We start from the raw sequence: 20277 nt of genomic DNA, 5'->3' as shown, positions 1-20277 counted from the left end.
GTTTCATGAAGAATTTGCAAAGGGGTTCAACAAAATTCAAGCCTTGCTGGACCGAAAGCTGAACCCTTTGGCCACCTCAGTGGATAAACTCATCAGCGACAACCATGCACTAGGTCTACATGTTAAAGAGATTGAAGGCAAGCAGGCCGACCACACTAATAGTCTCGACTTCCTACGCAATGACCTTGGAGATTATAAAAAGAAGACGGAGGAAGAAATTAGCGATCTCAAAGATAAACTCGACGACCTAGAAAACAGAGCCAGAAGGCAGAATCTGTGACTGGTTGGCTTCCCAGAGGGGGTAGAGGGGAGCAACGCCATCACTTTCTTACAAGAGTGGCTCCCAAAAATACTAGAGCTAGAGTCCAGGACCCCTATCGAGATCAAGCGGGCTCACCGCACACTCCAGCGCTGACCTGATGATGGTGGCCACCCCCGGGCCATGGTGATCAGGCTGCTCTGCTTCACAGATGTGACGAGGATCCTTGATACGGCACAGAAGAAAAGATCGCTCCAGTACGGTAACTCCGATATAATGATATTCAGAGACATGTCCACAACTCTGTACAGAAAAAGGAAAGCCTTCACACCACTGAAGAAACTACATGACCGCAATATATCCTTCAGGCTCCTCCATCCTACTAACTTGGTGATGGATCTCCCGGAGGGCAGACGCACTTTCACCTCCCCGGTGTCAGCTGAGAACTACCTGGGAAAGCATCACCCTGACGTGCTGACCTGAGCCCGGGACTCCAACCACCTGAGGTAACAAACCACATCGAGGCTTCATGTGCGAATTAAGACGGCATTGAAATCCGAGTAAGGCGGACGTCTTCTTTTTTTTTGTTACTTTGTTTTGCTCTCTTCTTATTCGTCTCTTTTAATTTTACTCACTCCATAAGGACTACCTGCTGAACAGATAAACTAGCTGAGCACACTGAGCGCAGGGCTGGATCGATTATGTGGGCAACAAGGGCGCTTGCCTGGGGGCCCCATGGCAATAAGAGTACAGGCTAAAAAATCTGTATTCCTCTGACTTTACATGAACATATTCTCTGTAATGCCAGTAGAATTATGTCTCTTACTTTTAATCGAATTTTATTTAAATGTTTAATGCCTAAAACTTATTTATTTTAGATCTCTTTTGAAACATTTTTTTGGACGAATTTTGGCAGGATACTCTGACTATTTGTTGTATTATTTCTATTATTATTATTTTTAATTCTAATCCTCTATTTTATTTCATCCTGCAACTTTTGGTCTCTCAATGCCCAGTGTGTGTGATACTTAATGCCCGTCCCTTAGTTGGATCTCACTACTAAACTCATTACCTCCAACTGGTTCTATGATAATTAGCCTCCTCAGATGTTAATTATAGAACTTTTTGAACCCTTTTCTGTTCTGAATCTTTTAAATAATATGTTCATTAGTTCCTTGGCCATCACCAATTGGGCTGTTTTGATGGCATCTCGCAATGGGGTTGTTTCTATCTGAAACCTTGGCACCTTACTTTAGATTAGGTAGTCTGGTTTCATCTGGCAGGGTTGAGTATGCTACTACACTTGTCGACAGGAAGAAATATATGCCGACTTTTTTTTTGGGGGGGGAGGGTTTTGAGGGAGGGCAGAGGGGCTACGGGTTTAGTAACCTCTCTGATTACCTTAGTTTCAGTTTTGACCTCATTAGACGATTCATTTTTTATGGCACAGGATATTATTTTGTTTTTTATATTAACCAATGACACTTATTGTTTGTCTTACCATACTGATGTGACTATCCAGTGACCGCCTGTTGCACCACCATATCTGTGTTTACTCCCTACCAGTTTAACTTACATGGCCAGATATGATGTATAGATTTCTAAGCTGGAATACCAATGACATTAATCAACCTACTAAATGCCGAAAAGTCCTTAACTTCATCAGAAAGCACAATGTTGACATTGCATTTCTGCAGGAATCTCATTTAACTGATGTAGAACATTGTAAGCTGGGCAAACAATGGCAAGGCCAAATTTACTACTCCTCATTTACTTCTCAAGCACAGGGAGTAGCTATTCTGTTGAGAAAAGGGGTACCCTTCCAACTGGAATATTTAGAGAGGGATAAGAGGGGCCAATGTGTCTTGGTTAGAGGCTTTTTGGCCAATAAACCAATCACCATGCTCAATGTTTATGGACCAAATCAAGATGAAGCTGATTTCTTTGTGAATCTTTTTTTCAAAATAAATTGCTCCCCCACCGAACTTATAATTGGGGGCAACTTTAATTTGGTATTGGACCCACACATGGATAGGTCCTCATTATTCTCTAAGCCTTTATCCTCAGCAACCAAGATCCTTAAAAAGACTTGACAGATCTCAATCTGATTGATGTGTGGAGGGCGAAGCACACACACCTTCGCGAATACTCTTTTTACTCACATGTACACAACAGCTATTCCCGAATTGATATCTTTTTCATCCATGCAGGAATGGAGCACCTTGTTACATCCTGTGAATATTTAGCTAAGATGCACTCAGATCATGCCCCTCTCCTACTTGACCTGAACAAACAGGACCAAAACAACAATCCTAAACGCTGGAGGTTCCCTATCCATTTGGTCAATGACGAGAATTTTGTTAAACTAATTAATGAGCAGATTGATTTTTTTTCTCACTGCGAATAAAGGCTTGGCCTCCCCATCCATAATCTGGGAGTCCATGATGACTTACATCAGGGGTTCCACAATTAGCTACTCCTCATGGAAAAAGAAGCAAAATCGAGCCCAAATTATGTCCCTGGAGACTGATATTAAAACCCTCGAAAATGAACATTCTCACTCACAAACACAGGCAATCTTAGACAAACTAATTGCCAAAAGAGCGGAATATGATGCACTTACAACATGTGAGGTAGAAAATGCAATGGCTAGGCTGAAACAGCGCTATTATGAACAAGGTGACAAGTCAGGGAAGTTACTGGCCTGGCAGATTAGAAGAGAGGAGGCTGCCAGATACATTTCAGCTATTAAATCGCCAAGTGGAAATGATGTGGTCCGCAATCCCCAACACATTAATCAGGCTTTCACAGAATTCTACAAAACCTTGTACTCTTCTCAGGGTGAGAAGAATCGTGACATGCACAGCTTTCTGGACTGCTTGGATATTCCAAAGGTACCAGAAGGAGTTCAGATTAACCTTGAAGATCAAATATCCAAACAAGAGGTGCTAGACGCTCTGAATAGATTGCCAGGGGGGAAGGCCCCTGGCCCTGATGGCTTTACAATTGACTTTTTAAAAAATTTGCAGAAAAACTAATTGATCCCCTCTTAGAGATGTTTAACCATGCAATTGAAAACAACCAATTGCCTCAAACACTGGAACGAGCCCTCATCATTGTTCTGTTAAAACCAGGTAAAGACCCTAAGCTGTGCGGTTCATACAGACCGATCTCTCTTTTGTCAACCGAATACAAACTGCTTACTAAAATTATAGCCACTCGTCTTGAGAAAAATAGTTCCCTATCTGGTTGATACGGACCAGACTGGATTCACTCAAAATCGGTCATCAATAGACAATGTTAGGAGGTTCCTTAATATAGTGCACTGTGCTAAATCCTTGAATGACCCAGTTCTGGCAGTCTCACTTGACGCGGAAAAAGCCTTCGACCGCGTCGAATGGCATTTTCTCTTTGCGGTCCTACATAAAATGAACCTTGGCCCAAATTTGTTAAGTATGATTCAACTGCTATACCTTAACCCTACAGCCTTGATACAGACAAATTCAGACATATTGCCTCCATTTTCCCTCTCAAGAGGTACCCGACAGGGGTGCCCATTATCACCCCTGCTTTTCGCGCTAGCAATAGAGCCCTTAGCTATTGCAATAAGGACCCACCCCTCAATCTCAGGGGTCAGGGTTGGGGATGCAAACCTTGTTATCTCTTTGTATGCGGACGATATAATCCTATTTTTGACAAATTTATCTACCACCCTGCTGGCTCTTGTAGACTTGCTTAATACATATAGTGAAATATCTGGATATAAAGTGAATATGCAAAAATGTGTGGCCTTACCCCTTAACCTGCCAATTGAACAAATCCCACAGGAAAACTTCCCTTTTCAATGGAATGCTCAGAGTGTCACGTATCTGGGCTTAGAGATTCCCATGAAGTTAGATAAGACTTACTCACTTAACTATGACACACTGTTAAGGAAGGTGGAGAAGGACCTGGACAGATGGATACAACTACCCATCTCTCTGATAGGGTGCGTGAATTGTATAAAGATGAACTTGCTGCCGCAATTTCTCTACTTGTTTCAAACCCTTCCCATATCAATCCCAACTAAATTTTTCAAGAAACTAGAAGGTGTGATATCCAGGTTTATATGGAGGGGGAAAGTACCCAGAATTAAAATTAAGACCCTGTATAACACTCCCCAACATGGTGGGCTGAAACTCCCCAATTTCAAATTTTTTTACTGGGCTGCTCAGCTAAGAACTGTCTGGTTCTGGCAGACAGAGATGCCCAATCCTCCAGCTTGGAAGCAAACAGAGCAATTCCATGCAGCTGATGTGCCATTGGCTGGTATCCCCTTTATTAAATCCTATCATACTTTGAAGGATGGCACAGATAATCCATTTATCAACCATACGTCTAAATTATGGTCAGTTATACAACTACGCACCCGTAGTGTGAAACTATTGCATAACAGCACCCCCTTTCATAATAACCCTGCACTACCACCTGTACTAAGAGATGGTCTCACTAAGAGGTGGCACAGCATGGAGATTAAAACATTTGGCGACCTTTATGAAAATAATATATTCAAATTCTTTGAACAGTTAAAAGATACCTTCAATCTCCCTGCTGTACATTTCCTTAAATACCTGCAGGTCAGACATTTCATTTGCGCTCAACAGGGTGGGCACCCAACCCCTCTAGAATCTCCTGTAACTGATAACATTCTGAAGGGCATTCAACACCCTAAGGGCATGGTGTCCTTGATATATAGCAGAATACTGGACCTCCTGGCAAATAAAACTCTGAAGACTGTAATTGGGAAGCGCTGTGTAGTGCAGCTCAAAATTTCTTGTGTAATAGTCGTCATAGGCTTCTGCAGGTTAATCTCATTCATAGAATCTATCTCACACCAGAGAGACTTCATAAAATATACAGTACGATTTCTGAACTTTGCCCTAGGTGTAAGGTTGCAATAGGAAGTCTTATCCATATGTTTTGAGATTGTGCAAATTTGAGACAATTTTGGGATCACATTCTGGATGCACTCAAGAGCATCACAGGGATTGAGATTCCTCACTCACCAAGACTGATTTTGCTAGGGGACTTATCTGTTTTACCTACTGACAAGATAAGGAAAACACGTTTTATTAGACTATCCCTAATTGCTGGAAACAAATGCATTGCTATGTTGTGGAAAAGTGAAAACCCACCTACTGTCTCAATGTGGCTTAAGGAAGTTGCATCATACATGGCCTCTGAAAAAATTATGTTCAATGTGAAAAAGAAACCCCATCTCTTTGAGAAATGCTGGAGTGAGTTTAAAATGTATCTGGATAACTTTTCACAGTTAACTAGTTGAGTTCTGCCAATGATGTGACGGTGGTCGTTGGTTGTAGCACACCTGTAGGAGTAGCTGGGCTTCTCCATTGCCAATGTCATGTCCTGTGCTGCACTTAATTTGCTGTGCTTTGTATTTTCTTTACCTTTTTATGGTTTTAATTTATTTTCTTTATTATTTATTTAACTAATGTATTTGGTTATCATTTAATTGATTATTATTGTTATTATTCCTTTTTTATCTATTTTTATTTATTTATTTATTTTCTTTAGGGATGAAGGCAAGAATTGGCCTATGGGGTCTGGCTTGGGAGGGGGGTGGGTCTGGGTGGAATTTGAAGCTCTATTGCTGTTATTGATGCTGTGAACTGCATATGAAAAAATGTTAATAAATAAATCTCATCATCTCTAGCCGCTTTATCCTTCTACAGGTCGCAGGCAAGCTGGAGCCTATCCCAGCTGACTATGGGCGAAAGGCAGGGTACACCCTGGACAAGTCGCCAGGTCATCACAGGGCTGACACATAGACACAGACAACCATTCACACTCACTTTTAGAGTCACCAGTTAACCTAACCTGCATGTCTTTGGGGGAAACCAGAGCACCCGGAGGAAACCCACACGGGCAGAACATGCAAACTCCACACAGAAAGGCCCTCGCCGGCCCCAGGGCTCGAACCCAGGACCTTCTTGCTGTGAGGCGACAGCGCTAACCACTACACCACCGTGCCGCCCTAATAAATAAATTGTTAAAAAAAAAAACAATGGATGTTTTCACAGAGGCCTGCGATGACCTGACGACTTGTCCAGGGTGTACCCCGCCTCTCGCCCATACTCAGCTGGAAAAGGCTCCAGCTTGCCTATGACCCTGTAGAACAGGATAAGTGGTTACAGATAATGGATGGATGGATGTTTTCACAGAGGGGCTTTACAGTAGTCTGAATATAGATTCAGACCCTAATGTTTAAGGCAGAAGTGTTAGAGGCAAAAAAGATTATAAACTCTAAGATGGCTTCAGAAAGAAACCTTGAGATAGACTCAAAAGGGAACCCATCCTCTTCCAAATTGCTGTTTTATAAGAGGAATACAATACCATGAGGGAAAACATGGCCTAATGGTTAGAGAAGTAGCTTTGGAACCAAAAGGTTGCTGGTTCAATTCCCTGGACTAGCAGGAATGGTTGAAGTGCCCTTGAGCAAGGCACCTAACCTCCAAATGCTCCCTAGACTGCTCTGGGTATGTTGTATGTTGCTCTGGATAAAAGCATCTGCTTCAGGGAATGCTGTTACCAGAAAATAATCAATGCTCAACTTTGGGATGATAACTGGGCTGCATCACACTGTTGTTGATTATTTTCCCATTACAACATGTACCATGTTTTGGAACTCATTATATGTTGTTATAAACATATATGTCAAGACATACTGTATTGAGAGGTCTTTCCAGAATACTACTTTGTAACTTTTACTGAAACATAATCAAATAAAGTAAGAAGAAAACACACTCCTAAGAAGAAAAGGTTCCATTTAATATCCTTAATGGTCCTTTGGTTTGGGGAATTAAGAGTTCATAAAGGTTCTTCAAGGGTTTATCTAGAACCCAATAACAGACTGTTTCCCTATTCGACAGTGTTCCAAGTAGAACCCCTTTAAGATGATAAGAACCCTTATCTATCCAAAAGAAAACCCTGTGAGGAAGTGTAGTTTGTGAAAAAACCAAACCATCAGCTAAGATTATCCATCCATCCATCCATCCATCCATCCATCTTCTATGGGGGCAGCCATGGCTTAAAGGTTAGATAAGGGCCCAAAGGGTCACTGGGTCAATTCCCAGGACTGGCAAGAAAAATGTAAGGGGAGTTGAGTGAATGATGAACAGCACTTTCCCCTTCCTCTGTATCATGATTCACGGCTGAAGTGTCCTTCAGCAAGGCACCTAACCCCCAACTGCTCCTCAGACGCTGTAGCATTATCTGCCAACTGCTCTGTGTGTGTGTGTGTGTGTGCGCGCGCATGCATGTGTTCACTGCTTCAGATGGGTTAAATGTAGAGAAGGAATTTCACTGTGCTTGTGTACATGTGACAAATAAAGGCTTCTTCTTCTTCTTCTTATCCATCAGGGTCATGGGGAAAGCTGGAGCCAATCCTTGCTGAGAAGCAAGGTTCACCCTGCCAGGTCGCTAACACAGAGATGAATGACTGATCACACTCATATTTACAACTAAGGGTAATTTAGAGTAACCAGTTAACCTAGCCACATGTCTTTGGACTGTGGGAGGAAACCGGAGTGCCTGGAGGAAACCCATGCAGGCATGAGGATAACATCCAAACTCCAAACTGAAAGGCTCCAGTCTCCAGTGAGATTCGAACCCAGAAGATTATTATTCTTGTTGTTGTAATTTATTTATGACAAACTGTAGTAGAAATGTTTTAGTACTGCTTGGTTTTAGTGAGTTTTTTTTCTTAGTGTGTAGTATTTCCTCAGTCCCATGATAAGACCCAGTAAATACAGTACGTTTCTTACTTTTATGGTTTTATTTAATACAGTGTAGGATATATTCAATAGTTTATAGTTTTTGAACTGTGTGGATTTATTTATTCATTCTTTTTTTGCCATTTCTGGATACAGCTTGAAAAAAAAGTTTGTTTTTTCACTCTGAACTCTAACAATTGTGCTGCTTTCATTAAAAAAAGTAATGACGCATCCTTCTGATACTAAGGTGTGAGAATCATAAAGGAATAAGAAGCTTACTCCGAGTTTATCTCTCTCTCTCCCTCACACACACACACACACACACACACACACACACAGAAACCCAATTACACACCCATCCATGTTTTATGAGTCAAACCTGAGGTTTATTTGGGTCCCAGCATCTTTTTTTGTTTGTTTGTTTGTTTGTTTGTTTGTTTGTTTGTTATGTAAAATAGATCCCTAAGACTAGTATACTTTATACTTTATAACCTCCTCTGGAAAATGGCAATGGGACACACTGCATTCAGACTGAAACTGTGAGCATACATACACTGCATTTTTTCCTGACTGTCATTTCTTTAGGAGATGAGCAGAGTGGAAAGGAAGAGAGAGAAAAAGGACAGAGTTTGACAGAAAGTGATTGACAGACAGAATGAAAGAAAGGGGGGGAGCCAATATAGCACAAAAGTTATATGTACGATTTTTCTCTGGGTGCCAGTGAGATGGTAAGAGAAGTTATGAACACTGACCCTGCTCCTGCACGAAGCTTTTAAAGTTTTAAAATCTGAATATTTTGTTGCGTACTTCTGAGCTGCTTAAAATTCCTTTCACTGGTCAGAAGGATTTTCTGTAGCTCTGCTTTTCGGCTGTTAGATCTCTTCTAAGAATGATCAGTTCTCTCCTTTAATAGCTAGAAATTCTTTTTTTTCCTGAAAGGATTTAACTCTGCTAAAATATAACGTCTTTAGCAGGAAGACATTCCAGAGGTCACAGAAAGATAATATTTTGCTTTATATTAGAAAGAGTGAGTACTTAGAAAGAGTGTATCACAATATTCTCCATAAGACCCCATACTTCTGCCGCACCATTTTATAGAAAGTGAGAAAGTAAGTTAAATAGTTAATGCTATTTTTGCTATATGATCCACTCACCAGCCATTTTAATAGGAACTTGTTCTTGATTCGAAGATCCCTGTTCTTGGCTGCGGGAGTGGAACCCAATGTGTTCTTCTGCTGTTGCATGCTGAAATGCTTTTCTGCTCACCACGGTTGTAAAGAGTGATTATATGAGTTACTATATGAGTTCCTTCCTGGCAGTTCAAACTAATCAGTGCTGAGTTTCCCAAAAGCATCGTCAAATCAATCAATCAAAGTCCTTCCCATGCCATGTGGCGTATAGGGCGGCGCCGATCTCCATTTCCATAGCCCTCGGCCTCTCGCCTATTAGATAGCTAGGGTTACAGTGGGGGGCTAGTCCTCTGGTAACCGCGAGAGTTTGACTCCCTACTCGCATCTGTATTGCAGCGTGCCTTGCCAGATGGCAGTAGATACCATTTTTATGATGGTCTTTGGTATGACCCGACCGTGAGTAGAACTCGTGATCTCCCAATCGAGAGGTGGACCACTCCCAATCGAGAGGTGGACCACTGCTAACCACTAGGCCAACTCGCGGTCAAAAGCATCGTAGCACAAAGATAATCATTAAATGGTAGCGCAAGTAGCACAATGAACACTCTCTGTCCTAGTTAAGATGCTCTTAGTGTTAAGAGGCTTTTGGGAAACCCACCACTTTTCATTTTCCTCTGACCTCTCTTATCAACAAGGCATTTGTTTCCACCCACAGAACTGTCGCTCACTCAGTTGATGAGGTTTTTTGTTTTTCCCACTGTGGCAGCGAGGGTGTGAATGGCGAAGAGGCAGGTTGAAGCAGCAGGTAACATGTGATGAGGTGCACCTGTGTCAAATTACTGGCTGTCTATTAACCTGTGTCTCTGTGTGTCAGTCAGGAACGAGAGAGAGAGCTGTGACACCCCGTCACGTGTGCGTTTATCGTGTTTGTGCCATGAAAAGTCACTGAAAAGTTTGCCAGTAAAATGAACTCTCCTGTTCTGAAGCCTGCTTCCTGTTCCTCTGTTTCCCAAAGTTAGAAAGTTGTTACACACACCATTCTGTGTAGACTCTAGAGAATGTTGTGTGTGAAAACCTCAGGAGATCAGCAGGTTCTGAAATACTCAAATCAGTCCATCTGGCTCAAACCAACACCCATGCCACAGTGAAAGAAAGTCATACTTTGAGATCACAATTTTTCCCGTTCTGATGTTTGAATAAAGTGAACATTAACTAGCTGAAGCTCTTGATTTGTATCTGTGTGATTTGATGCATTGTGCTGCTGTCGAGGGATCGGCTGATTAGAGAACTGCAGAAAATAGCAGGTGTATGTATGGGTGTTCCTAATAAAGTGGCCGGTGAGTGTATTTTCTTGTTTATTATTATGTCAGGAATTGCGTAGTAAAATCTGAGCACTGGTCAATAGTTTATGAGTGAAAATACACGTAATAGACATTTTGGCATGGACTCCATCCTGGACTCCACTTCTCAGAGCACACCACTGTACAGAAGAAGAAGAAGAAGCCTTTATTTGGTTACATGTACACTCAAGCACAGCAAAATTTCTTCTCTGCATTTAACCCATCTGAAGCAGTGAGCACACAAGTGAGCACACAAGTGAGCAATGAGCACACACACTCAAAGCAGTGGGCAGCTATGCTACAGCACCCAGAGGTTAGGTGCTTTCCTCAAGGGCACTTCAGCTGTGATACACAGGGAAGAGGTAAGTAAATGCTGGTCATTCACTCAACTCCCCTCACATTTTACCTACTGGTCCCAGGAATTGAACTAACAACTCTTTGGGCCCAAGGCTGCGTCTATAACGGAGTTATTGGGCATGGAGGTGACCCAGCCATGCCCAATAACTATAGACCCATATCTAAACTTTCAGCCTTGGCTAAAGTATATGAATCATTAATCAGTGAGCAAGTGAAAGAGTACCTAGTCACTCAGTCAGTATTATCTAGGCATCAGTCTGGTTTTAGGAAAAATCATAGCACTACAACTGCAGCTATTAAAGTGGTAAATGATATAGTCAAAGCACTTGATGATAAGAAACATTGTGTGTCTCTTTTCATTGATCTATCTAAGGCATTTGATACAGTCAACCATAACGTTAGTTAAGAGGCTTGTTAGTATAGGAATGTCTCAGCATTCTGTGGGCTGGTTTGTGAACTACCTGACTGATAGAACTCAGGCTACCCAAGCTGAAGGCTTGATGTCACAATTTTTATCAGTCTGCAAAGGAGTCCCACAGGGTTCAGTGCTAGGACCACTGCTATTTACTATATATATAAATTGTGTGGGGGAAAAGGTTCAGAATGCAACTTTTCATTTTTATGCAGATGATACAGTCATCTACTGTTGTGCGGCTACTGTGAGGAAGGCCTTTGAGTATCTGCAAACTGCTTTTGATAGAGTGCAAGCACAGTTACATCAACTAAAGCTGGTTCTTAATGCTGATAAGACCAAATTAATGGTTTTCTCAAACTCAAGAAGGAAAGAGTCCGACCTTATTATTTCTACTACTCAGGGTCACTCAATTGAAGCAGTTACATCATACAAATATCTTGGATTTTTAATTGATGAATACCTTTCTTTTAAGTCTCACATACAGAACCTAGTTAAGAAGCTAAAGCTAAAACTAGGGTTTTATTATAGGAATAAGTCCTGTTTTACTGCATGTGCCAGAAGAAGGCTAGTTGATGCAACGTTTTTACCCATCATCGATTATGGTGATCTGCTCTATATGAATGCCCCAACTCAGTCTCTCCATATGTTAGATGCGGTGTATCATGGTGCCTTAAGATTCATTACAAACTCCAGACCTCTCACTCATCGCTGCACACTTTATTCCAATGTAAACTTGCCCTCACTGTCAACTCGCAGGCTCTCTCACCTTTATATCTTTTTGTACAAGGCCTTAATTGGCAGACTCCCATGTTACATTTCTGAGCTTCTTTCTTTTAAACAGAGCTCACGTTGTTTGAGGTCTCATGATTTTATTTTATTGAATGTACCTCAAGCCCGGACAGAGTTGTTCAAAAAAGCATTTATGTTTGCTGCACCCATCGCTTGGAATGATCTGCAAAAAGATCCGAAATTACAGCGTTTCATTCCCTTGCATGATTTTATAGGTTATGTAAAAGCCTTAGAGCACAAGTCCACTCATAATTGCACATGTTTTAATTAGATGTTTTAGGTGATGCCTTTTAATGTTTGTAATGTTCTTTATTTGTTTTATGTCTTTTGTGGGTTTTTTTTTTTGGTTTGGTTCTTTTTAGGGTTTGATTGTTTTATGTTTTTATGTTTTTTATGAAACTATTTGTACTGCCATCTTGGCCAGGTCTCTCTTGGAAAAGAGATTTATATCTCAAGAGACTAACCTGGTAAAATATAGGTTAAATAAAAAAAAATAACCTTCAGGTCACGGCTGCCCTTAAAAACAGACTCCAAATTCAAGCACTTTGTGAAATAAACATTCAGTGTGTGCTACCTGACTTTACCAAGCCTTTTGTTCATTACATTCCAGGTATTACAGGCAGATGTTCTTATCCAGAGCGACGTACAACGAGCACACACACACCCCTTTTCCACCAAATCAGTTCCAGGGCTGGTTCAGGGCCAGTGCTGGTGCTGATTCACAACTCGTTCAACTTGAGAGCCAGCTGAGAACCAGTTTGCTTTTCCATAGCTCGTGGTGCTAAGGGAAGCCACATCATTACGTCGCTGTATACGTCAGTTACGTCGCTACGTTTGCATAAACCTTGGCGCGAATATCGAAGCAAAAACAACACAGAAGAAGCAGCAGCAGCAGCAACAACAATAATAATAATGGATGACTTCGCGTTTGTACAGCTGCGGCCTCTCGTCGCTTAAAAATGGCGATCTTTCGCGGTCTTGTTATTGTTGTTGGTCTTAACAACTCCGCCCCCCCGCTGATGTAAGCGGTTCTTTCCTCTGGCCCAGCAGAGAGTTGGTGCTCGCCTGGAACCGTTTTTTCTGGCCCCAGAGCCAGTTCTTTGTCAGTGGAAACAGAAAACCCGGTTCCAAACTAAGCACTGGCCCCGGACCAGCCCTGGAACTGCTTTGGTGGAAAAGGGGCAACACACCCCCCCAGTGCATAGGGAGCAGTTGGGGGTTAGGGGTCTTCCTCAAGGGTACTTCAGCCATGGATTTTTCCTTCCAGTCCAGTGAATCAAATCAGCAACCCTTTGGGCCCAAGGCTGCTTCTCTAACCTTTATGCCATGGCCAACATTCTTCACCTGTTGCTATTCTGGTTCTTGTCTTAGTTTGTTTATGTGCTTAATGTATATTTGCCGCTTGCCTCTGCCAAGTTGTTTGCATATCACTTGACCTTCTGCCTAACTTTGATCTTAATACTGATTCTCGTTTTGGGTTTGCTGCCTTCTGTGTTTAATAAATATCATAAACTGCATTTGAATCTACCTCCAGACTCTCCTTGAGACCTTACTAGTGGACACCAAGATGACATTAATGTGTTTTGTTTTCCACATTGCTGAACGATTTTGTAAGTTACAGAATGAATGAATGAATGAATGAATGAATGAAAGAAAACAGAGAGCAAAAAAAAGAAAGAAAACGGTCTGGAATTTTGCCAAAAATGGCAAAACATCAGTTTGTTGTTTTTTTTCTGAAAACGTTTCTCTGCTGTTGACTAAAGGTGATGATACATGGGACAACTTTTTGGGCAATGCTGCATCAACAGCCAACCAGATGAGACACGGGGCAACTAATTAGGGCAACAAACAATTGACAGCAACCAATCAAATAAAAGCAACTCACAAAAAAAAAAATCATGAGCTGCCCGTCACTTTTAACTTGATGCAAGAGAGCCAACATTATCCCTACATAGCTAGCAATAATGTTCAGCTAACTATGTTAGCAAAAAACACCGCTAGTTCATGAAATCCCATTCAATCTCTGTGGAGTGGTGGTTAGCTAACAGCAGTTTACACTTAGCTTAAAAAAAAATTAATGTCTTAATTACAACCTGAGCACATAAAAATAGATGTCTGTTGGTTTTCGAAGCATTTGATGAAGTAAATTCACCACTTTGGGTTTACACAGAACAACTTACCGACATAAAAAGATATAAGGCTGATGATATACAGGGCAACATTTTGGGCAATGTTGCCAGGCAATTGTGTTTCCCATCGAGATTAGGCAACATACTTTCTTTCTGAACGATTTTGATAATTTTGGGCAACTTTTTAAGATCATCCAATCAGAGTGCTAGCAGTGAATCACATGACCACTCGAGAGCTTCTGAAATTTTCAACAAAGATGGCGGCGTCTCTGGCAGTGGAGCGAAGAAAAAGAGGGACGACATATCTTTTTATGCTGGTAAGTTGTTATGTGTAAACCCACAGTGGTGAGTTTACCTCATCAAATGCTTAGAAAACCAACACACATCTATTTTTATGTGCTCAGGTTGTAATTAAGACATTGATGTTTTGTATTGGGGTTTTTTTTTCAGCTAAGTGTAAACTGCTGTTGGCTAACCACTGCTCCATGGAGATTGAATGGGATTTAGCTAACTAGCAGTGGTTTTTGCTAACATATATGGGGTGCCAAGTGTCACTGGGCCCATTTCGTGGACGAAATGCATTTCGTCCATCACAGAATGTATTTCGTGATGACGAAATGCATTTCGTCCATCACGAAATGCATTTCGTCCCACGAAATGCATTTTGTGATGATGAAATGCATTCTGTGATGGACGAAATGCATTTCGTCCACAGAATGCAGTATGGTAGATCACGAAATGAATTTCGTCAATCACAGAATGCATTTCGTCGGATGAAATGCATTTCGTCCATCACAAAATGCATTTCGTCAGACGGAATGCATTTCGTCCACGGAATGCAGTATGGTAGATCACGAAATGAATTTCATCAATCACAGAATGCCTTTCGTACGTCACGAAATGCATTCCATCCACACAAGACCTTTGATTGTGCCATTTTTCCATGGTTTGTTTACGTTCGGTGCACTGGCCACGTGGCGGCCATATCCCAGAGTGCAACGCGTGTGCCCGAGCCACATAAACGGGGATGGGGTAGGCCCATAGACATGTATAAACCTTGTACAACACTGCCACCTTGTGTAGCCTACTGGTCACGCAAAATGTGCAAATAGGTCATAAAAGATAATTTGGAAAAATGGCACAATCAAAGGTCTTGTGTGGACGGAATGCATTTCGTGATGTACGAAAGGCATTCTGTGATTGACGAAATTCATTTCGTGATCTACCATACTGCATTCCGTGGACGAAATGCATTCCATCGTATGAAATGCATTTTGTGATGGACGAAATGCATTTCATCTGACGAAATGCATTCTGTGATTGACGAAATTCATTTTGTGATCTACCATACTGTATTCTGTGGACGAAATACATTTTGTGATGGACGAAATGCATTTCGTCCGACGAAGTGCATTCTGTGATTGCGAAATTCATTTCGTGATCTACCATACTGCATTCTGTGGACGAAATGCATTTCGTGATGGATGAAATGCATTTCGTCCGACGAAATGCATTTTGTGATGATGAAATGCATTTCTTCCACGAAATGGGCCCGGTGACACTTGGCACCCCATAAACATAGTTAGCTGAAAGTTATAGCTACCTATGGAAGGATAATGTTAGCTCTCTTGCGTCAAGTTAAAAGTGATGGGCAGCTCATGATTTTTTTTTTTGTGAGCTGTAATAGAGATTGTCTGACTTCCTGTCTGGTCTAATTCGCATACAGAGCATGACTATTTGTGAAACCTGAGGGTGAAATAGTACAAACTTCAGGATATAAAAAAGACAGAAAGCCTTTCAGGAGCTCTGTCAGCCCCTTTTCCTCCTCAGCAGCATCTCCTGGTCCATGTCCTTTTTTCTTTTTTGCTGAGATGAGAATTAAACCCATTCATACCCCGCCTTTTGCCCGTAGTCAGCTGGGATAGGCTCCAGCTTGCCTGCGACCCTGTAGAACAGGATAAAGCGGCTAGAGATAATGAGATGAGATGAGCTGTAATAGAGATTGTCTGACTTACCATCTGGTCTAATTCACATACAGAGCATGACTATTTTGTGAAACCTGAGAGTGAAATAGTACAAACTTCAGGATCTAAAAAAGACAGAAAGCCTTTCAGGAGCTCTGTCAGCCCCTTTTCCTCCTCAGCAGCATCTCCTGGTTAATGTCCTTTTTTCTTTTTTGCTGAGATGAGAATTAAACCCATTCATACCCCGCCTTTCGCCCGTAGTCAGCTGGGATCGGCTCCAGCTTGCCTGCGACCCTGTAGAACAGGATAAAGCGGCTAGAGATAATGAGATGAGATGAGATGAGATGAGATGAGATGAGATGAGATGAGAATTAAACCATTATGTTTTTGTGATGTATGTGTCAGTTATTAGTTTTAGCATATGTGATTGAGGCTAGTAGCATTTTCAAGAGATTTAAAAAGTGTTTATTATTAACAGAGGCTATTTTGACTTATAAATGTGAAAATAATGGCAAATTATCTTTCAACAAGTGGATCTATTCAGTTTTGTTCCAGAAGTGATACTTACTTGAGCAAAATAAAGGCTGAAGCCAAGACGAAAGTGACAGCTGCGAATGTTTCAGTGTCCGTCTTTGCGGTGTCTGTCTCCCTGGCAATAGATTTGCTCTCATCTGATTGGTTGTTGCCAATTGTCTATTGCCCTAATTAGTTGCCCTGTGTCTCACCTGGTTGCCCATTGCTGGCAACATTACCCAAAAAGTTGTGCCGTGTATCATCACTTTAAATTCTCTCTTTTTCTTTGATCCACTGCCAGAGATGCCGCCATCTTTGTTGAAAATTTCAGAAGCTCTCAGGTGGTCATGTGTTTCGCTGCTAGCACTCTGATTGGATGATTTTAAAAAAGTTGGCCAAAACGATCAAAATCGTTCAGATAGAAATTATGCTGCCCAATCTCAGTGGGAAAGTGTCGAATAGCAATTGCCCAGCAACATTACTCAAAAAGTTCCCCCATGTATCATCATCTTAAAGGTAGACCGCCTTTCAGATTTTTCATGTGTAGGTCATAAGAAGAACTTTCCCCGACACCCAATTAGTTTTGTTTAGTGGACCGAAAGCTATACTGAATTTGAATCACAGACTTCCAATTGTATTAGTTTTTTTTTTTTTTAAATAGAACAATTAATTAATTTAAGGCAACGTGGCCCTAAATTCTCCGCTATTTTTTCCTGCTTCACCATGACCCAATTCAAGATACTACATCATGCATCATGTGGTGGGCTTTCCCTGTTCACTCAAGGCATTGTGGGATACAAATTTGAAACAGGAGAGAAAAATGGATGTGAGTGTGTGAATGAAACGTGAAAGACCGACTACAGTAACGGAAAGCGAGAAGAAAAGACGTTATGTTATATATGAAGGAAAGGAAACGCAGGACCAAACTAATAAATATCAGCGGTCAGCGAGCACCTCGGTGTGATCAGCTGCTCGTTTAGCGACAGAATGATGGAACTGTCAGTGCACGGTCAAAGGTAAACCTGTAGATGGCAGTAAAGCAACACTGTGGATGCCAGCTGTTGCAAAACCCAAAAGAAGAAGGTAAACCTGCGCACGCGCACACGGACTTCCTCTGTCTGCTTGACTGCGTGGAGTGAGCGATTTCACACAAGATTATTTGCTCGGGAATCCCCTCAAATTAAATAACTTCCCAGCCTGTTTTTGTGAGATATTACAGAAATAAACATATGTCACAATAACCAAATTTCAGAGGCAACTAAATTTCACCTGTTTTATGAAATCGAAAGGCCGTCTCGCTTTAAGAGCACCAAGAAAATATGTATTTATACTCAACGTTTTATTTTAAAAATGGTATCAATGCATACCGACACATTAAACTATTTTTTTTCACAAGAAAACACCTTAGATTAATTTTCTGACATAATGCACATGAATAAATTTAAAACTTCACCTTTGTGATGCATTAGCAGAGCAGCTGGACTTGGCTCACACATACAGATTTCTGAATAGCGAATCAATGCTGATTATCATTAGGTAGATCAAATAGTGCTATTCTGAGTGCAGTCAAACCCCTGACAGAATCATGTGAGATGCAGGACATCCAAAACGTGCAGTAATTACAAATGCCAAAGTAGCAATCAGAAAGATTGCAGATCCTTCTCAACACTCTCTCAAAAAAAAGTTGGCTAGCATTACCAAACTGCTGCTTAATTTGCATCATTAGGCTGCTGTGCTGATGTTATGTCTTTATTAATGAGCTCCTGGGCCAAGTGTTTTGGTTTTAATGAGCTGTTGTGCCTTTATTCCAAGACATATTGACTGCTGGATATGTGTGTGTGTGTGTGTGTGTGTGTGTTGCTCAGCCTATTTATCCCACTGGATTCCGAGAGCTCTGAACACTGAAGCTCTGTAGTGAGAATTGATTTCCCATGTGTAAGCTATTCAGAGTTGCTGTAGGTGTTTGTTTTACCATGTGCATTTAACTGTACGCGGTATGTAACTGCATGGGTGATTTCATTCAAACATTTGTGCATGCGTTTAGCAAACCAGAGAATCCCATCTCAATATACGCAGTTCCTTTCTCCAACCCATGAAGTGTTTACATTGCTGAAACAATCATGTCATTTCAAAGATTCATTAATTCATTTATCTTCAGCAAGTGTTTTATCCTGGTTGTGGCTGCGATCGACCTGAAGCCTATCTAGGGATGAGGTGGGAATACACCCTGGATGGGATGTCAGTCCATATACACACACATTCACCAATAAGCTGAACTGCATTTCTTAATATAAGGAATTACATCAGTTCTTCTGCATTAGTCATGTTAATTAAGCTAATTATATTACATTACAGGCATTTAGTAGATGTTCTTATCCACAGTGACATACCCAGAGCAGCCTGAGGATTAGTTGCCTTGCTCAAGTGCACATTAGCCATTTTTGCTGATCCACGGAATCAAACCAGTGACCTTTTGGTCCCAAAGCTGCTTCTCTAACCATGAGGCCATGGCTTCCCCATTACATTACATTACATTGGACCCCATTATATTACATGGCATTTAGCAGACGCTCTTATCCAGACTATTCAACAAGTGCAAAGGTCAGGTACAAGAAGTGCTGAACTTCTAAACAAGAACATTCTAGTCCCATTCTAGTTGACCAACACCTCGTGTAATATTCTGTTGAAGTACCAGCAAACAGCCAAGGAAAACGAAACAATTCAAGCATACAAATACAGTTCTGACCTCAATGGGAAGGTCATTCCACCAATGTGAAGCCAGGATGGACAGCAGTCTTGAGCAGGCAAGAAGAGATGTGAGCGGAGACCTGTGTGTCAGAAGAAGTATTATTATATAATGTATATAACGTATTATTAATTATTCTATTCACATTCACTGGATATGAGCAACCGCATGCTCTGATTGGCTACTCTACTACTAGGCTATCATCTCATATACCGTGAGTAGAGAAAAACAAAATGGTAGAGTGTGTTGCTGAACCAACTGAGGATGAAATAAAAGCTCTACTCGAAAACAAAACCCCCAAAAATGTTATCAAGTATTGACAAGAAACAGAAATATATATATCATCCGTCCCCTCCCCAATCTCCTGTTTTACACTCCAGCCTAGTCCATGGTGGTAATGCACTTTTAAGTTGGTTTGCCAACCACCAAAAAACCCTAAAGAAGAAGAAAATCCCCCAAAATACAAAAAAGTAATAAAATATGGAACAAAAAGTATTTGATGGTAAGAACACATCTTTTTTATTTTTCAAGAATTATTATACCATTTTGCACAAATTGCTCCTGTCATTTCGCCAGTTTGTTTATATTCTAAGCGGAAATGATTTTGTCAGACGTTTTGTATAAAGTTTTTATTTATCAAATTTGCAAAAAAATAAAAATGCTGTTTCTCAAAATCCAGTGAATGTGGATAGAATAAAACAGTTATTCCACTAAACCTTGTCATACATGGCTTATAGCCAACTTGGTGCTACGCACCTTGTCGGCTATCAGCTCATGTACGACTCGATTTCGTGGAATAACTGTTAAATACTTCAAGCCTTTTTTTATTTTAATGATTATGGGTGGCACGGTGGTGTAATGGT

General features: G+C 41.1%; 1 pseudogene; it reads right to left on the bottom strand.

Moving 5' to 3' along the window:
- Positions 1-393: 393 nt before the first annotated feature.
- LOC132894699 (nuclear distribution protein nudE homolog 1-like) overlaps positions 394-20277 on the bottom strand; it is a 34354-nt pseudogene continuing 14470 nt past the window's right edge.

The sequence above is a fragment of the Neoarius graeffei genome, chromosome 11 (assembly GCF_027579695.1).
Source record: "Neoarius graeffei isolate fNeoGra1 chromosome 11, fNeoGra1.pri, whole genome shotgun sequence".
Classification (NCBI taxonomy): domain Eukaryota; kingdom Metazoa; phylum Chordata; class Actinopteri; order Siluriformes; family Ariidae; genus Neoarius; species Neoarius graeffei.
This window is presented reverse-complemented; position numbering and strand designations above follow the sequence as displayed.